At 37.3% G+C, this 19400-nt stretch overlaps 1 long non-coding RNA gene across 5 annotated transcripts in view; it reads right to left on the bottom strand.

Annotated features, from left to right (window-relative positions):
• Positions 1 to 2614: 2614 nt before the first annotated feature.
• The window catches only part of LOC138433532 (uncharacterized), a 57365-nt gene continuing 40579 nt past the window's right edge, over positions 2615 to 19400 (bottom strand). For 3 of the 5 annotated variants that reach the window (XR_011254347.1, XR_011254344.1, XR_011254346.1), the window contains exons 3-5: positions 13953 to 14029; positions 9436 to 9755; positions 7191 to 7470 (exon numbers count right to left, since the gene is read on the bottom strand). This is a non-coding gene — a long non-coding RNA (uncharacterized lncRNA). Of the gene's footprint in view, positions 2948 to 5663; positions 6398 to 7190; positions 7471 to 9435; positions 9756 to 13952; positions 14030 to 19400 lie in introns of those variants that run through there. The other 2 variants (XR_011254345.1, XR_011254343.1) reach the window with 2 other exon arrangements.

The following is a 19400-nucleotide window of genomic DNA, read 5'->3' as shown; positions in this document are numbered from 1 at the left end:
ATATTATTATATTAACTGGACAGAGGGTCCAGAATCTTGATTTTTATTCTTAGTTTCATTGTTAACTTTCTAAGTAAAAACTGAGCACTGAGGCTTAGTTTCCTTGAGAGAAGGGTAGGCTATCCAATGTCTAAAGTGCCCTTCAGCCCTAATATCCTTACTATTATTCTGCCAACCTTTTCAAAAGCAGAGACATTACTTTGCCGACTAAGGTCCATCTAGTCAAGGCTATGGTTTTTCCTGTGGTCAGGTATGGATGTGAGAGTTGGACTGTGAAGAGGGCTGAGCGCCGAAGAATTGCTGCTTTTGAACTGTGGTGTTGGAGAAGACTCTTGGACTGCAAGGAGATCCAACCAGTCCATTCTGAAGGAGATCAGCCCTGGGATTTCTTTGGAAGGAATGATGCTGAAGCTGAAGCTCCAGTACTTTGGCCACCTCATGTGAAGGGTTGACTTATTGGAAAAGACTCTGATGCTGGGAGGGATTGGGGGCAGGAGGAGAAGGGGACGACAGAGGATGAGATGGCTGGATGGCATTACTGACTCGATGGACATGAATCTGAGTGAACTCCGGGAGTTGGTGATGGACAGGGGGGCCTGGCGTGCTGCAATTCATGGGGTCGCAAAGAGTCAGACACGACTGAGCGACTGAACTAAACTGAACTATAGAGTAGAGCTGAAATGAAATGTTATTGTTTAGTAATAATTCAGCATTAATACTGGCTGTCATTCTGCTTGCCTCTGTTCTAAAATGACAGGAGCAAGTGAGATAGATGACCAAGCTAAATTGTACCTCAACTCATGACTCATAGAAACTGAGATATTATAGTACATAGTTTTAATCAATTGAGCTGTGGTAACTTGTTATAAAGCACTAGGAAATTAATATACCTTGTATATCAATTCAATTTTAAAACATCGAAACAGCATGATGAGGAAATGCGGATAAGGAATATTTAAGAGTCAAAGTATCTATATCATATCATGATCATTGTATAGATTACATAAGTATATGTATTTGTTAAAACTCATTGAACTATAACACTTATAGGTTCATTTTAGTGAATTCATTTCAGTGAAATTATACTGCAATAAAGCTGACTAATGAAAATAGTGTCTGGTTATAGTAAAACATTCAATATATATGTATTTGTGAATGGATAAAATTTTACTGAAAGTCAATTTTATTCTTTAAATAATTTGCAAATTTAGGAAAAAATGATTTTCTATAATAGACCATATGAACCAGTGTATAAGCAGACATATAACACACAGTATGGATTTTGAAGGTGTAAAATGCGTGTCAGTAATTATTAATCTCATGTGTCTGTGATGGTGAGTTATCTGTAATAAATAATTTGAAGAGTTTGCCCTTTCAACGCAATCCAATGTTATTTTCTTTAGGTTTTGAGGATTCACACGAGTTTTTAGTCATTCTAAAATTTCTGAAAAGGTTTTTCACAAAGTGATCAATTACAGTTTAGAAAGTCACAAAGACATTGAGAATTCTAACAGTACATTTTGATACTAGAATTAATGCAGTCTGAGTAGCAACAGAAAGCATATTGTGTTAAGTAAAATAGGTTTACAAATGGGGGGGTCCCATTGTTTCTTAGGAAATAATACTTTTCATGTCTTTAGAGATATTAAGATAGGGTCAGTTTTTTTTGTGTGTGTGTGTGTGGCTCTGGGTCCTCATTGCAGTGCAGAAACTTCTCTCTCTCTCCTTTTTAAAAAGATACAGCCACTATGGAGAACAGTGTGGAGATTCCTTTAAAAACTGAAAATAGAACTGCCTTATGACCCAGCCATCCCACTGCTGGGCATACACACTGAAGAAACCAGAATTGAAAGAGACACGTGTACCCCAATGTTCATCGCAGCACTGTTTATAATAGCCAGGACATGGAAGCAACTTAGATGTCCATCAGCAGATGAATGGATAAGAGAGCTGTGGTACATATACACAATGGAGTTATTACGTAGACATTAAAAAGAATACATTTGAATCAGTTCTAATGAAGTGGATGAAACTGGAGCCGATTATACAGAGTGAAGTAAGCTAAAAAGGAAAACACCAGTACAGTATACTAACGCATATATATGGAATTTAGAAAGATGGTAACGATAACGCTGTATGCGAGACAGCAAAAGAGACACAGATGTATAGAACAGTCTTTTGGACTCTGTGGGAGAGGGCAAGGATGGGATGATTTGGGATAATGGCATTGAAACATGTATAATATCATATAAGAAACGAATTGCCAGTCTAGGTTCAATGCAGGGTGCAGAATGCTTGGGGCTGGTGCACTGGGATGACCCAGAGGGATGGTGTCGTGGGGGAGGTGGGAGAGGGGTTCGGGATTGGGAACACATGTACACCCGTGGCGGATTCATGTTGATGTGTGGCAAAACCAATACAATATTGTAAAGTAAAATAATAATAATAATAATAAATTTTTTAAAAATCTAAAAGAAAAAGAAGATTTTAAAAATCTGTGTAATCTCCCCTCCTTGGCTGTGGATAGAACTGTGAATATGATGAGGTATTATTCGTATGATTATGTTACATTTTATGCAGGATTTTTTGTAGCATAATAAATATGGTAAATAAATATTTTTAAAATTTTATTTTAGTTTTGGTTGCACGGGGTTTTCATTGCTGTGTGGGCTTTTCTCTAGTTACAGCAAGCGAGGCCACTCTCCAGTTGCCGTGTGCGGACTTCTCATTGCAGTGGCTTCACCTGTTGCAGAGAACCGACCCCAAAGTGAGCCAGTCCAGCGGCTGCAGCTCCTGGGCACGAGCACACAGGCTTGTCGTGCCACATGGACTTAGTTTCTCCTCAGCATGTGGGATCTTCCCGGACCAGGGATCCAAACCCATTTCTCCTGCATTGCCAAGTGGATTCCTCACCACTGCACCACCAGGGAAGCCCTAAATCGCCAGACTAAAAAAAAGAAGATCCCAACATTGAGAAAGTAAATATTCACATAGAATAAAAATAAATATATTAAGATATTTTGTGGAAAATTTGGTAATGCATATTAAAAGGCAGAGGAATATAACTGAGGACTCAAACTAGTTTTCCTTTCCTTGTGTTGCTTTCTGGTATTTCATGAGATTGTCTTCTTTATCCAAATCTTAAGTAAGATAAGATTGGTTAAAAGCTATGACTCCACACTGAAAGCAGTGATTTTATTAATGAATGATTGATATAAAAATAAAGTCCAAGAATATATCTCATAAATTCACAAGGCCTCAAAGTACCTTTCAAGATCCTCTAGTATCTCCTTCCAAAATGCTTTACAGGATCAGATGTTTGTTGCCCATAGGCAATTATCTTTTTACCTGTGCTCAAACATCTTAGGAACATTGTGTGTGTGTGTGTGTGTGTGTGTGTGTGTGAGCAGGTAGTGAATTCTTTGCTATGCAACTCAGATGTCACAGTTTATAACATGGACCTGATAAAAATAGATCACTTTGTTTTTTAACAGAGACTTTGAACTTTCTCCTTAGCACTATTCACCTATTTTCTTCCATCATAAGAGACATGTAGACAGTTTAAATGGCCAGTAGGCTGGGAAGTTATTAGAAGGATTCAGGAATAAAGAAGTTCAAGGGATTAGATGTCATTTGAAGTTCATTATGACTCAGATTCTATGATTCTGTAATTTTTCTGAAGGCATATTTATTCTGCGCCCCCTCCCTAAATTCAAACTAGTGAGCTGGGACTGTGTTTTTCTCATGCAAAATCCTGGTTTTTGCATCTCTCTGTGTTAAGAAATACCATATATTTTTGTAACTCACCCCATATAGCTTGAGGAAACTACTGTATTTTGTTTTGATATAGTTATGCACTGTCGTAGCACAGTATTTATTATCACGACTTTTTTAAGCAAAATATTGTTCACATTTTGTAACTAGTGAAAATCTTTTCTCCAATTTTATGTTTCTTTTTTCAAGGCTGTGAAAGTTTGTATTATGTGCTAAAATTTCCTAATTTCTCTGTTATGAAATAGTGGATAATTTTTGAAAATGCATAAAGACATATTATGCTTTAAAAATGATTCAGTTGTTTTATTTAAAGATATGCCCTACTGTTGAGATTTTTCCCTTAAATGTCATTTTGTCCATGGATATTCTCTAAGCTTCAACCATTTAAATTATTCAGGCTCTTGACTTAACTACTCCTGTACTTAGGTACTTAGTTATAAATATTAACTCTGAGAACAAACTTTATCATTAAGCTGGCATTAACCTATTCAACTTTATTGACAAGAGAAAATAAAACAAAACAGGCATAAAATTTGAAACACCATTGTGACATTAAAACATTTATTAAGACATTCATATTAATGATAAGATACTTTATAAATATATATAAACTTCATAGTGGCCATCATAACTCCAGCATCTGTTTTTAGTAGGCTTTCAAGGTTTAAGATATTAATCCAACATCTTGCCTTTAGCATTTGAAAGATAATTAGTGGCTTCAATTAAAGGCCAATGAGGGACTTATACCATGCAACCCACACAGAAATCAATCCTATGATTATTCCAATGTTATAATCAACTGTACTACAGACACAAAAAACCTCTTAATGAGGTAAAAAAACACAAGGAAAAGTCTATGTTAAAATGTCACCATGTCACCATTTACCATGTTATGAGGCATCCTTGCAAATAAATTATTAGCAAACTATGCCAACATGTTGTAAAAAAAAGCAATAAAATTACTTATAAAAATCAAAGAATCCTGTATGAAATAACATATACTTTAAATTTTGAGACGTGCATTTTGAAAATATTTTTTAGTGTTCCAGAAATTTGTGGGAAATGGCTTAAAACTATAAAAATTGAGGGGGTCATTGCTGTTGTAGTTAAATCTTTTCAAGTAACTGGGTGCTCATTTGAGGGGAGAAAAACAGCTGTAAGAATAACTTTATAAAACACAATACCAGACTTTTAAAGACTATTTGGAAATATGTTTCACAGAAAGTTTCTACCTGTACTCTAAACAGGTAACAAACAGAAAGGGTAAATATAAAAAAGAACATTTTATTAACTAAAGTATCCCAAGAGGATAGCCAATATTAACTTAATAGATAAGTGTGGAATGAATGGATATGCAATCAAGTGTAGTGTTTTAAGTCTTAAAAACATCTTGAAAAATTTTGTATTTTCAATCATATTTCTAAGACACTTTTCCACTTTATTTATTCCCTGAACCTTAGTTATCTGCAAGAATCGTGAAAGAAAAATATATACCATATTTATGGTTGAGTCTTGTCTTCTAGAGATAAAGTCATTCTTCCATAAAGAACACATAATTATTTTAAATAATGGTCTAAATGTTAGTGGTGTATCACCATAAATTTTAGTTGTATAAATTAAAAATTCTACAGTGTTTAAAATTTTTACAGTGACAAGATTTTAAGCAATTAATGTTATAACCAGTGGGAGTCATATTTTTATATTTCCTCTAAATCACAATGTATAATGACAGCTGATATTTTATTAATAAAAATCATTTTTTAAATGACTTCAGCCAGCCATCATCTTGTTTAATTTGCTCTGATGCTATCAAACATCAGTGCTTTAAAGAAGTGTGGAATGAGAGTAGGGATTTGAGGTGATAAAAATAAGTTAAATGAAAACTCATGTTTATAACTGCATGCTATTTTATTTTTTGTCATAAAATTAATTCTCTTCCAAGACTTGTAAACTCAAAACTTAAGTGTTTCTCATAACATTTCATGGTTTTCTTGAGCTTTGAACCTAGCTTAGTAACTCATTAACTTTCAGGTCATCTTGAAATATTTCTTATGGAATCCATGTTGATTTATCAGGTATGATAAAGTTTTAAAAAACAAATAAATATTTTAGGCATACTATATACATTTATGGGAACACTATTAAATAATAATGAGATTACCTTCATGAAACTTTTACCTCTTTTAAAGTTCATGTTATATCTTGTAACAGAAATAAATATGTACATTTCCAAGATAGAAAACATTCATAACAGTTAGAGTTATAACTAGGATGCTACTTACAGATGAGAATATGTCAAAGAAGTAAATCTGAAAAGGCTGTGATAGTAAGAGTAAAATAAATATTCATTCTACTGAAAAGAATTTTAAAAATTAAATATAGCAAAGGAACTAATGGCAATTTGTAAGATAACCAATGATTAAGTTTCACCACTGAAAATCAATAATAACATTAGTAACTGAAGATCAGTTATAATACCAATCATGGTGGGAGACTGCGGGAAGAAGAGAAAGCAAATGAGATGTCCTCCCAGTCTTTCTGTAGTCTTAAAGGATAATCTTGATTAAGAAGATTACTGTTTTTGGCTTGGATGGCTCCATCATTCTGATTTTGTCCATTCCAACTGGAAATAAACATAATTGTGCATTGTTTTTTTTCTTTCTTAGATCTAATGCAGACAAGTCATCGTATTAAGATAAAAGGGGTTATTGTTTCCCTTTTAATCAAAAGAAGGTCTGTTTAAGATATATGCTTCTTACATATAAATTTCATCAAATTTTTTTCTAAATAAAAAGAGTGAAAAGAAAATGTCTCTCATGTAAAGTTAGGTTTAGGAAGCATTTTGTTTTACCTGAAAAATAAATTTAGATGCTGGACTGTGAACCCATTGGGACATCATGGCTGAGTATTCATCAAGTGTGTTTCATGTACCTCCTGTGTGTCTGATTCTAAGCTACCAGATGCTGGAAAGAATGGAAAATAAAAGCTCTAGTCTTAGGCAACTAACTCCTTATTTCCAGCCTAAGAAAACACGTGTGTGAGTGTGAGTGTGTGTGTGTATGTGTGTGTGTGTGTTAGTTATTAATATAACCAGTGATTTGGTAGAACTCTAAATTAAAAGATACACATCTGACTATTTTCTACAAAAATCAGAAAGAATAGATTTCGCTTTCAAAGATATAGTTTTGAAGATTCTCAAGCTGTGGTACAGTATGAATTTAGTCACTTATCCAGATAATGTGCTTTACCTAACAGCCGGAACCTACCTCTCAACATAACATTGTGAAGTGATTTTTCAAAAGTCCTTTGAGAGACAGAAAAAAAAAAAAAGATCTGTAAAAGAAAACAGCATATATATATTTGGATAGCCATGAAATAAATGCCTTCAAATGTATTGCTTATGGAGTCAAGCAATGTGATGGTTTCAATTTTTTTAATACACTGTTCTGCATTACAAATTTAAATATCAGAAAGACACTTACTTAAAGGCCAAAAATTAATGCTGTTAAAAATTATTTTGGTTACTTTAAGTCATGAGAAAGGATGACATTTCCAAGCTTGTCTAATCTCTCTTGTCCAAATCCCAAGAAATCATCTTCCATGGGGACACTGCTGCATTGGGATGACCATGTACAAGTTTCACATTTTTCTGGGCTTTTTTCAGTTCCACTCTGATTCCTTGCAGTTCATGGGCAGCTGAAATACAAAGAAGAATAAGGTTGAATCTTCCCAGAAAGTATCATTAAAATCACTGCAGCTATTTCACTAATGAAAAACTTTAGAAAAATGCCCTGATGGGAGAGTATCTGGTAGAGTTTAGGTTGTGGTGAGGGGAAAAAAGAAGCGAAACGCTGAACATGTGAATTAACATAATTAAAGATTGTAATAAATACCACTAAAGAAGTAAATAGGGTGCTGTGGTAATGAGGTTTGATTATGTAAAGCTGGTTAGAGACGATGTCCCAGAGCGGATGGGTTTGAGGTGTATCTTACAGAGTGGAGAGAAGCTGACCACAGTGACAACGAGAGGCTTGGCACTCCCGGTACACTAGGGGCTTCTTTACACTCCCCTTCATGGTGTTCCGTGAGCAAAGATCACGTGTTCCACTTCTACCCATACATTCTTATGCTTTAGTACTCAGCTCAGGCATTTATCTGCTCAGAAGTTATTCCTGAATCTGTCTTTGCTATTCTTCTCCAGGATGTGTTAGATACAGTTTCTTATTGCTCCCGGAATAATCCACAAATATCTGCCTTACCACACTTCCCTTACTGCACTGAAACTATATGTCCTTATGCCGTCACCCTTATTCCATTTTATAATCCTGGAATCTAGCACTTTGCCTCATAAATTGTGACTGAAAAAAATGAGGGTTTATTATTCACAAAAATTGCAAATAAAACTGTGACCCATGACAGAGCAATGGATGATACAGTAAAAGCTTGTAATTGAGGCTCTACCAGGCCCAAACTGGATTATAAAGTACACTTTCCAACCTATCTTTTCTCTCTCCCATTTTTCTTTTCCTTTGTTTGCTTGTTGACGGAAATGTTCTTTCCTTCCATAAACCTATCATTTTTCTTCATCAGAGTCTGTATACATTGGAAGAAGCTAAAGGGAAAAAGGCAGAACAGTAGATTTTCCATAAAAATCAATTATAGTATCAAAAATTTTTAAGCGAATTCCTAGGGAATATTATTAAAATCATGTCTGCATGTTATTTAAAATGAGCTATTAAATCATCCCATAATCTGGAAGTGAGGTTGAAAGCTTTAATTCAAGTTTTGTTAAATGGATTTATCAACTGACTTTATATTATCAAATTCACTTAAGTACTTCTCACCTATTGTCTCTGCAGTGCGCAAAATAGTGGCATCTGAAAAATATCCTCCCAGCAGATGTCTTAATGCCCTCAAACCTGTGAACTAGGTTACATGACAAAGGGGAACTGGAGTTGCAGTAAAATTAAGGTTGCTAATCAGCTGCTTAAATTAAGGAGATTTTCCTGGACTATCTGGGTGGCTCTAATGTCATCACAAAGGTTATTAAAAGTGGAAGTATTCTTAGAAGAGAGTCAGAGGCAGAGGTGTGACAACAGATGTACTGTCAGATACTATGTTGCTGGTTTCAAAGTTGGAGGAAAAAGCACAAACCAAAGAATACAGGCAGCTTTAGAAGCTGCAAAAAGCAGGAAATGAATTTTCCCCTAGACGTTGCTCACATCTTGATTTTGGCCCAGTGAGAACTGTGTTGGCCTTGTGACCTGTGGAATAAGATAATAAATTTGTGCGTTTTTAAGTCACTTAATTTGTGGTTATTTGTTAAAGATATAATGAATATGAATATAGTGAATATATTCACTTATATATGACAATATATGAATATATAATGATATAATGAATATTGTAAATGAATATAGTCTTCACTCCCCAAAATTGAAGTTTGAAAAGTAACTCAAGAGAAAAATAACATAGCATTTTTTTCAAGTACACTATTAATTTTGTAATTTACAAGAAGCATTTTAAATTAAGACTACACTATTGATACTATATCAGTTCAGTTCAGTTGCTCAGTCATGTCCGACTCTTTGAGACTGCATGAACTGCAGCACACAAGACCTCCCTGTTTATCACCAACTCCTGGAGTTCACTCAGACTCACGTCCATCGAGTCGGTAATGCCATCCAGCCATCTCATCTTCTGTTGTCCCCTTCTCCTCTTGCCCCCAATCCCTCCCAGCATCAGAGTCTTTTCCAATGAGTCAACTCTTCGCATGAGGTAGCCAAAGTATTGGAGTTTCAGCTTTAGCATCAGTCCTTCCAATGAATATTTAGGACTAATTCCCTTTAGGATGGACTGGTTGGATCTCCTTGAAGTCCAAGGGGCTCTCAAGAGTCTTCTCCAACACCACAGTTCAAAAGCATCAATTCTTCAGCGCTCAGCTTTCTTCACAGTCCAACTCTCACATCCATATATGACTACTGGAAAAACCATAGATAACTCAAATGAATCTGCTGTATAGCACAGAGAACTCTATTCAGTATTCTGTGGTGATCTAAGTGGGAAAGAAATTCAAGGAAGAGGGTATATATGTATATATGTGGCTGATTCTCCTTGCTGTATAGTAACTAACACAACATTGTAAAGAAACTATACTCCAATAAAATTTTTTTTAAGATTACAATTAAGGAGAATAACTTCTCGTACTGACCCAAGTGAGAATACAAGGAAGTAGTCAAGCTAACATCCCAAGGTTCACACCTCTAATCTTCCCTCTGTTTCTCTTCGTGAGTTCTAAGTCTTAGAGTGTGAAGAAGCTTCCAACCTGAGTTGCTGGGGCCATGAAAGCTCCCTGTTTCCTCCTCCAGAAGACCAACTATCAACACTGACACTTGAAAAGATACAGAATTCTACAAATTGTCTACAACACCATTTCAGACTTTTACAAATGTAAATATATGATTAAATACATGATTGCAGTAGTTTTCTGCAAATAAGAAAAAAAAGTGGAGTAACTGCAAGGCAATTATGTCAAGCATTATTCTTTAGGACGAAGCCTCTTGAAGGCTGAGAAAGAACTTGCATTTATCTGTTGAATTTTACCTTACTTAAAGAAGGTAGCTGGAGAACCAAATGGCAACCCACTCCAATATTCTTGCCTGGAGAATACCCCTGGACAGAGGAGCCTAGCAGGCCATGGTCCATAGGGTCACATAGTCGGACACGACTGAAGCCACTAAGCAAGCAAGCAAAGAAGGCAGCTGCAAATAGTTTTGAATCATTTCCCTTCTACTAACCAGGAATACTAACAGCAGAGGGAAGAAGAAAAGAAATGTATGGATAATAGCAGGAAGGATATTTAACATTAAAAACGAGCTGCCATACATCAACATGGGTCAGTCATAGGTATACATGTTCACTCCCTCTTGAGCCTCCCTTCCACCTCCTACCCCATCCCACCCTCTAGGTTGTCACAGAGCCCTGGTTTCAATCCCCTGATTCACGCAGCAAATTCCTGCTGGCTATCTATTTTACACATGTCAGTGTATGTATTTGCATGCTACTCTCTCCATTCATCCCACCCTCTCCCTCCTATTCCCGACTCCTGCCCCCATGTACACAAGTCTCTTCTCTATGCCTGCCTCTCCACTGTTGCCCTGCAAATAGGTACATCAGGACTATCCTTCTAGATACCATTTTTTTTCTGTGTGTGTGCGAGTCACTTCAGTCGTGTCTGACTCTTTGTGATGCTATGGACTGTAGCAGGCCAGGCTCCTCTGTCCATGGGATTCTCCAGGCAGTTTCTTTCTTTCTTTCTTTAGGTTGCCATTTTTTTCTCCAGGGCATCTTCCTGACCCAGGGATCCAACCCACATCTCTAGCAAGTCCTGAACTGGCAGGCGAATTCTTTACCATTGTGCCACCTGGGTAGCCCAAGGAAAAGTTTACATTCCAATTAGCTTCACTGGACCTTACCAGTGTCTGTTCTTCTGTACTACTTGGTCATAACCTGGTTCAAATATTCTCTTTGGTATTTTTATTTTCCTCTCATGGTCATATTTATAGAGACATGAGAGAGAATCCTCATAAAAGTGTATTAGCTAAACGCAATCTCTGCTCCTTACTACTTGGACACATTTTATAGGGTAAAACCTTCACAAACCCCAATTACAAGGAGAGACAGTAATGATTAAGGCCACCCATTTCTTATTGTGCTGGTATTAGTAACATGAAGAGTAGCTGAGACTCTGGATCACATGTCTCCCCTGCACTTGGGCATGGGTAGCGTCACTTTTCAGCCCAGCGGTAATCAATACAACCTGGAGCTAAATGGTAAAGCAGCTGCCTTCCTTGGTCAAATCTAGACTTAGAAACATGCTCACACATCACTCTTGGAAAGGGTATCTTTTGGGTTCAAAAATTTAATCTGAATAGCTTAAAAACAGAGTTTTAACAGAAGGTAACCTTAAACATGAACCCCACTTGGGTCTCTATACAAGTATTTTTGTTTTGATGATCTTTCCTGCTCTTTTAAAGCTTATGAGGATCTTTCAAAGCATGCTTTATTTAGAGTTTCTCTATAACTTCCTGCAAATGAGGAGAATGGTAAATTTAGTGATAGAGATGGATTATATTTTGGGAGACTGGAAAAAGATCAAGGTCTTAAAGAAATAGCAATAAGTTCTCTTACACACACACACATCTCCCACTAAGTTACACATCGTGAGCACCACTAATTTCACATTCTTATTTCACAACATCTGATAGTCATAAGGTATCTATTAGCATTTTTAGACCCATTTAAAAATATCAACAAGAAACTAAAATAGAGCCACATGCTTACTAAAAACAGGTTTGCTATAGTGTCCAGGCAATCATAAGAGAATAAAAACTCACATTTCCAAACTTCATTAAAGGAATGATGAAAACTCACTTTTACTTATCTGAAATATTCAGAGTCTGGGTGTGACTTAATGGGAACATTCATATCTCCCCACTAGAATGTAATCTCCAAGAAGGAAGAGATTTTGCTTGGTTGATTCATTGCTGCATAGCTGGCACTTAGAATTACTGCCTGGCCCAGAGTAGACATCTATTGAACATCAACTAAACAGTTCAATGAATTAAAGAGTTTGACACAGAAACTAATAAAACACTATGAAACAGTAGTTAAACTTAATGCAGGCATTACTGATTCCTGAGTGCCTCACAATGATGAAATTAAAATACTGTCTGGATCTGCTGATGTATCGGAGAAGGCAATGGCACCCCACTCCAGTACTCTTGCCTGGAAAATACTATGGACAGAGGAGCCTGAAAGGCTGCAGTCCATGGGGTCGCTGAGGGTCGGACACGACTGAGTGGCTTCACTTTTACTTTTCACTTTCATGCATTGGAGAAGGAAATGGCAACCCACTCCAGTGTTCTTGCCTGGAGAATCCCAGGGACGGCAGAGCCTGGTGGGCTACCGTCTATGGGGTCACACAGAGTCAGACACGATTGAAATGACTTAGCAGCTGATGTATAGTGTGTTTGCTGCAATGAATCAAAATCAAGAAAATGGTATAGATAAACTTTATTATATAAGTAGAAAATTACTTAATTTCATAATAGAAATGGGTGAACGCTGCAAGTTGAAATGATCTGTCCATTGATGTTCCTAATATAGTAGAAGGAAAAAAAATGGTGTCTTAAGTGCTTAGTGTCTGATGTCATTGATAGTTTTGTAAAACTCTATAGGGTAGAAAGGTTCTGGTACTAACCTGTGCATTGTACATAGTTCTAATGCATTGTATTGACCTCTAGTACTTCTATAATGGCAGATTGCACATTCAAAACTTTAAGCATTAAACATAAATAACTTATAAATAAATAAAGACTGTCTTGGTGCCTGGCATGGAGATTTACATAGCTATTATTAAAGACCTACATTAGTTCACCTAGATTGTACTCCTGCTATATATAGAAGAGGATATTGTTCAGTTGCATCAACAGGTTCTCCATATACCCAGCATTTGTCAAGCCTATCCATGTGGGGCAGGAGTGAAAGTGTGAACCTTCTAGCATGTGCATACATGCAGATAGTGGTTTTGTGTGTGTACTTGCATTTATGTGTTTATCTATCTAGATGTCTTCCCACCTATAGACCCACAAGGTAAGTTCTTAGTAGCTTTTAGAGGTGTGACCGGATGTGCACGTTTTCCTCTACATTACTGGTCAGTAGGGGGCGCTATCACCTACCGCTGAAGTAGGACGGTACAAATGCAAGTTGATTTTTTTGTGAGGACCTGTACATCAGGTCCTGTATACATTATTTTCTCAAAATAAGAACTGTAGATTTTTATTGCCAAGTACGTGATGGTGTATAATTTTTAACAAGATAATAAATTAGGTCAATGGTAGGCTTTAGTACTTATGTACCATAGCATAGGTCTTTCCAGGTGGTGCGCGTGGTAAAGAACCCACCCACCAATGCAGGAGACATAAGAGATTCAAGTTCGATCCCTGAGTCAGGAAGATCCCTTGGAGGAAGAAATGGCAACCCACTCCAATGTTTTTGCCTGGAGAATCCCATGGACAGAGGATCCTGGGCTGCTAGAGTCCCTAGGGTCGCATAGAGTTGGATACAACTGAGATCGCATGCAGTTCATGCAGTAAGACAAGGTGTGTATCCTTTACCTTTTCATCTTTTCTCATAAAACCCATTTGCTTGATTATTTGTCTTTACGTTGCATTTGGTGCACATCCTTTGTCATCTGCAGATATTCAGGAAAAAAATGGAAAAATTAAAAAGGACAATAAAAGTCCATATGACATATAAGCCACTTTTAAAAATTTAACATGATGTTTGGATTTATCTCAAAATTTTTATCATCTACTACATATAAGCCCTATATTAAACACTGATCAGACATATTCTTATTTAGTTCTCAAAAATTATCTTCACAATTGGTTTTATTAATCAAATTTTACTGGTGAAGGAATCACTGCTTAGAGAAGATGGGAGACTTCTTCAGGCTCAAAGCACTAAAAAGTGGTTAATTTGACATTTGAACCCTAGTTTTTGACTCTAATTCCATGTAACTTTCTCTTCTAAATTACTCCTCCAATCAGCTATTTGCCCAGCCGCTGGTACATGTCTAGTATATCAGATTACTCTCTCTTCAGAGATAAGGTTCCTCTTCCTCATTCTCATGGCCTACACTTGAGAAAAACATCTTGCTCAATTTTATCATGTGTTAAAGGTGCTGTTCCGTAAGTAACTGTTAGTTGCTCAGTCATGTCTGATTCTTTGTGACCCAATGGACTGCAGCCCACCAGACTCCTGTGTCCATGAGATTTTCCAGGCAAGGATACTGGAGTGGGTTTGCCATTTCCTTCTCCAGGGGATCTTCCCAATCCAGGGATCGAACCAGGGTCTCCTGTACTGCAGGCAGATTCTTTACCGACTGAGCTACAAGGGAAGCCCAAAGTGCTAATGGCATTGAAAGAATCTGTTACTTTTATGTTACGAAGAGTCTGCCATTCTGCTCTGTGCTAGCTGGGCCTGGCATACAGCAGAATGTTCTGGGAAACTTAGGCAGTCAGTGGCCTTGTCACCTGTCCAGAAAGGCAGGAAAACCACAGAGTCTAAGAGGTTGAATCATTAAGAAGCTGACTAGAGGATAAATGGAATCTGTCGACATATCCCCACTGTGGATTTGTTAATGATATTTATTCTTTATTTACTACAATGTCTGATACAATTATCATGCCTTATAATTGCATTTGGGGATATAAGGAAAGATGTCTTAAATCTAAACTTTTTTTTAATCAAGGTAACCAGCAGTGTATGTTATTCAAAAGCTGTTGGGTCTTATTTGTTGACACCTTGTTATCAAAAGGGAAGGTGAGTTATTGAGTAATTTCATTTAATTCTTGGAAATTGCACACAAAATACATTATAATAAGAAACATGAAGGGGCTTCCCTGGTGGCTCAGTGGTAAAGAATCCACCTGCCAGTGCAGGAGACATAGGTTCTATCCCTGGTCCAGGAGGATCTCACATGCAATGGAGCAGCTAAATCCATGGGCCCCAGCTATTGAGCCTGTGCTCTAGAGCCTAGGAGCTGCAATTACTGAGCCCACGTGCTGCAACTTCTGAAGCAAGCATGCCCTAGAGCCCACGCTCAGCAATAAGAGAAGCCACGCCAGTGAGAAGCTCGTGCAGACAAATAAAGGGTTGACACAAGCCCTGCTTGTACAGGGCTTCCCTGACAGCTCAGTTGGTAAAGAATCCGTCTACAGCACAGGTGACCCTGGTTTCCTGGGTTGGGAAGATCTTCTGTAGAAGGGATAGGCTACCCCCTCCAGTATTCTGGCCTGAAGAATTCCATGGACAAAGATCGGACACGACTGAGCAGCTTTCACTTTCACTATTCCACTTTCCTGCTCATACACAACTGGGAAAGTCCATGCAGCAAGGAAGATCCAGCACACCCAAAGAATAAATACATTATGAAAAAAAGAAACACGTAACAGAAGCATAAGCTCTGTTTACATGGAGTCATTATTCATTAATTTTTGTGTGTGTATTGATATAATTGTTTGTTTATTTAAGGATATGATTATCCTTAAATATCCTTGGCAATTCCTAAACTTTGATTTTATTTATTATAGGTGGGATCTTGCACTAATTTTAACATGTAATCTCCAAATTAATAGTATTTTGATTCTGTTCAACAACTCTTGCTTAACCTGACTCAATGCCAAACAGACTGAATGACTTTTTAAAGAATAGTTACATATTAATTGTATTATTTATTTAAAACTACAAAACATCTAACCTTTAAACACTACCACCACCACCCATTTCCTTTGATTGGATTGTTAGTCTTTCCTTTGACGTAGTGGACAGAAATGTGAGTCTGGATTGAAAGAGCGAAGACCTAATCTAACAAATTGTGTCAATAATGCTTGAGATCTCCTGGGAGGTTTGATTTAGATTAGATAATCCCTAAAGTCCTATAGAGGCAGTATAGTGCACTGTTTAAGAGTACAGAGCTCAGAGACAGCTGTGTGCGGGTGCTAATTCGCTTCACTTCTGTCCATCTCTTTGTGACCCTATGCACTGTAGCCTGTTGAGCTCCTTTGTCCACGGGATTCTCCAGGCAAGAATACTGGAGTGAGTTGCCATGTCCTCCTCCAGACGATCAGTCTGACCTGGGGCTCAAACCTCATCTCCTGTGTCTCCTGCATTGGCAAGCGGGTTCTTTACCACTAGTGTCACCTGGGAAGCTAACTTGAGTTCAAATCCCTAGTTCTAACACCTACTAGCTGTGTTACCTTGGGCAGGTTGCTTAAAATCTCTGTTTCATCACCTAACAAATGGGAATAAAAACAGCACCTACTTTATAAGTTTAACAAGTATTAATGAGTTCATGTGAGAAGAGCACCTAGAACTTGGACCTGTACTATATATATATATATATATATATATATATGTACCTATTTGGGGCTTCCTAGGTGGCTCAAATGGTAAAGCGTCTGCCTGCAATGTGGGAGACCTGGGTTCAATCCCAGGGTCGGGAAGATCCCTTGGAGAAGGAAATGGCAACCCACTCCAGTACTCTTGCCTGGAAAAATCCATGGACAGAGGAGCCTGGTAGGCTACAGTCCATGGAGCTGTGAAGAATCGGACACGACTGAACGACTTCACTTTCACTTTTCGGGTGGCAATAGTGGTAAAGAACCTGCGTGCCATTGCAGGAGACAGAAGAGATGTGGGTTTGATCTCTGGGTGGGGAAGATCCCCTGTAGGAGGGCATGGTAACCTACTCCAGTATTCTGGAAAATCCCATGGACAGAGGAGCCTGGTGGGCTACGGTCCATAGGGTTGTATCGAGTCAGACACAACTGAAGCGACTTAGCACACATGCATGCACCTGTTGCTATTATCTAATTTGAGTTAAATATTCAGAAATTTGTAAAATTCTGAGCAGCTCAGATACTCAACATTTACTCTTTGAGCCTCTAACTGCATGCCAACTGCTACACTATATTTATTCTTACCACTTTTAGATTATATCAATTGTTGTCACCTTTCAATTCTATCTACATAGAACCAAAATCTGTTTTTGTTTTTTTTTTTTTCCTTTTTACAATCTGTAACAATAAGGAAATTGAAACACATTCTATATGGTGCTAGAATCAGTAGGAAGAATAGGCTATTTGTATGTTATCCATCTTAGTCAGGTGTGTGTTTTATCCAACTTGTTCTACAAGTCAGTACAAATGTTTGCATATTGTGCAACAAAATACTTTTTTCCACAGTTGTATTCTTTTCTTTCTTTGAGTCACCTGAAAAAACTCAGCTTTTTGTTGATGCAAAATCTATCCATCCAGGGCACTCCCAGCTCTTCAACTTCAAGCGACAAGTGAACTCAGATGAAAACCGCTCATGGGAAGGTATCTGTAAGTGATCAAGGTCTAATCTCATACCAATGCTAAATGAGAGATGTGGGAATAGATCCCACAGTAAGGAACAACAACAACAACAAAGTACTCCTAATGAATACTTCCTCATTATTTCCCAGGGTTGTAATGTCTCAGATCAAAGATGTTCGTATTCATTAAACAGGGACTGACCAGAGCCACTCCAGTCAGCCAAAGAAAACATACAGAAAGGTGGTGCTGCACAAAATCAAGGATGCTGCAAGCTACACTCTATTGCGTTCTTTTAACATGCTTGAAGGTACATGTAAGTAGGTGGCGTAGGCTATGTTGACTTTGTTCTGGTGGATAGCCCTTGAGTTTTCAAATCTCCATCATCCAGGTGGAAATATAAAAGTTTTGAGTCAGGAACCACACTAAACTCAATCTTTTTCCTATAGAACATCATTTCCTTTATGTTACTAGAGATTTTAAGATTATAAAATATGCCAGTTACTTCATATCACTAATAAAGCCCTTCATGGTATGACTTTCCCCTCTATTGCTGCCCAAAAGACAGCTCATTTTCAGAATTAAAACGCCTGATTTTTCTGATAAAAATATATGCCAAATTGCTTATGTTAACCCTGCTTTGTGAAAAGATGTCTACTTCAGGAAGAAGTTGGATGGAAGGAATAATTTATGCCTCGGGGCCTAGATACAACCTTATTCCCTGACTCTGGTTTCAACCGGCTATTCACCAGGCTAGGAAATATCTGAATAGTGAGGATAGTCACAGGAAAGCCATAAAAACCAAAAACATTGCTTTCTGTGGGACATCCCTAGAAATCAAATGAAGTAGATAATATTGAACTACACAAAAGACTTTCTGCAGTCTTCCCTGAGCCTCCTTCTTGAGGCCACCCTACTTCCCAAGCCGTCCTCCTTCATGAGCTAGAAGGATCAAACCAGTTTCCTTCTCATCTCAAGGATTTGCTACTGTAAAGTGGCAGACACATTTCAGTTATGAGAGGAAAAGAAGTTAGCAGAGATGTTAGGTCTGCCATTATTGAACTGCTGAACAAATGCCAACACAGCCTTACTTTCAAATGTCTTGTGATATAAGAAAAATGTCCCTCCATTGTTAAACTTATTAGACTGTTTTCTGTTACTGCTAAGTAGAAGCATTCCTTGCTGAAATAGAAGTCCTGAGTCCAGTCTGTTATTTTGAGAATTTTTATTCGGTGATTAACCACACTGATCAATCATTATTTGTTGTTTTCCTGTTGGCTTGGTATAACAAAATGATGTCTGGTGAACTTTTTTTTTTTTTTTTTTAGATAATTAAAATATCTTGTTAAAAGTCAAGACAACTTATGAAGCTTGTTACTCTTTGGCCCATTTCAGCATTTTATTGAGAAATATCATCTCTAATTGAGACAGGGGCTCTTTAATTTTTACTGAATCCTCTGGAAGGGAAGGCTTCCATTCATAACACATAACCCAACATAGAAATCCTTTTCATCTCTCTTTCAGTTACTCCAAAGACACACTCATCACAGAATGGCAACTTAATCCCAATCTTCTCCCTCAATTTCTTTTCTTCTTTTCTTAATTTCTACTTTAAAATAATTTTTAGAGTATTTATTGAATGTGTTACAATACTGCCTCTATTTTCTGCTTTGGTTTTTGGCTCTGAGGCATGTAGGATCTTAG

Source organism: Ovis canadensis, chromosome 2, assembly GCF_042477335.2.
Source record: "Ovis canadensis isolate MfBH-ARS-UI-01 breed Bighorn chromosome 2, ARS-UI_OviCan_v2, whole genome shotgun sequence".
In the NCBI taxonomy this organism is placed as follows: domain Eukaryota; kingdom Metazoa; phylum Chordata; class Mammalia; order Artiodactyla; family Bovidae; genus Ovis; species Ovis canadensis.
Note: the sequence above shows the minus strand (reverse complement) of the source record. Positions and strands in the feature narration are given on the sequence as shown.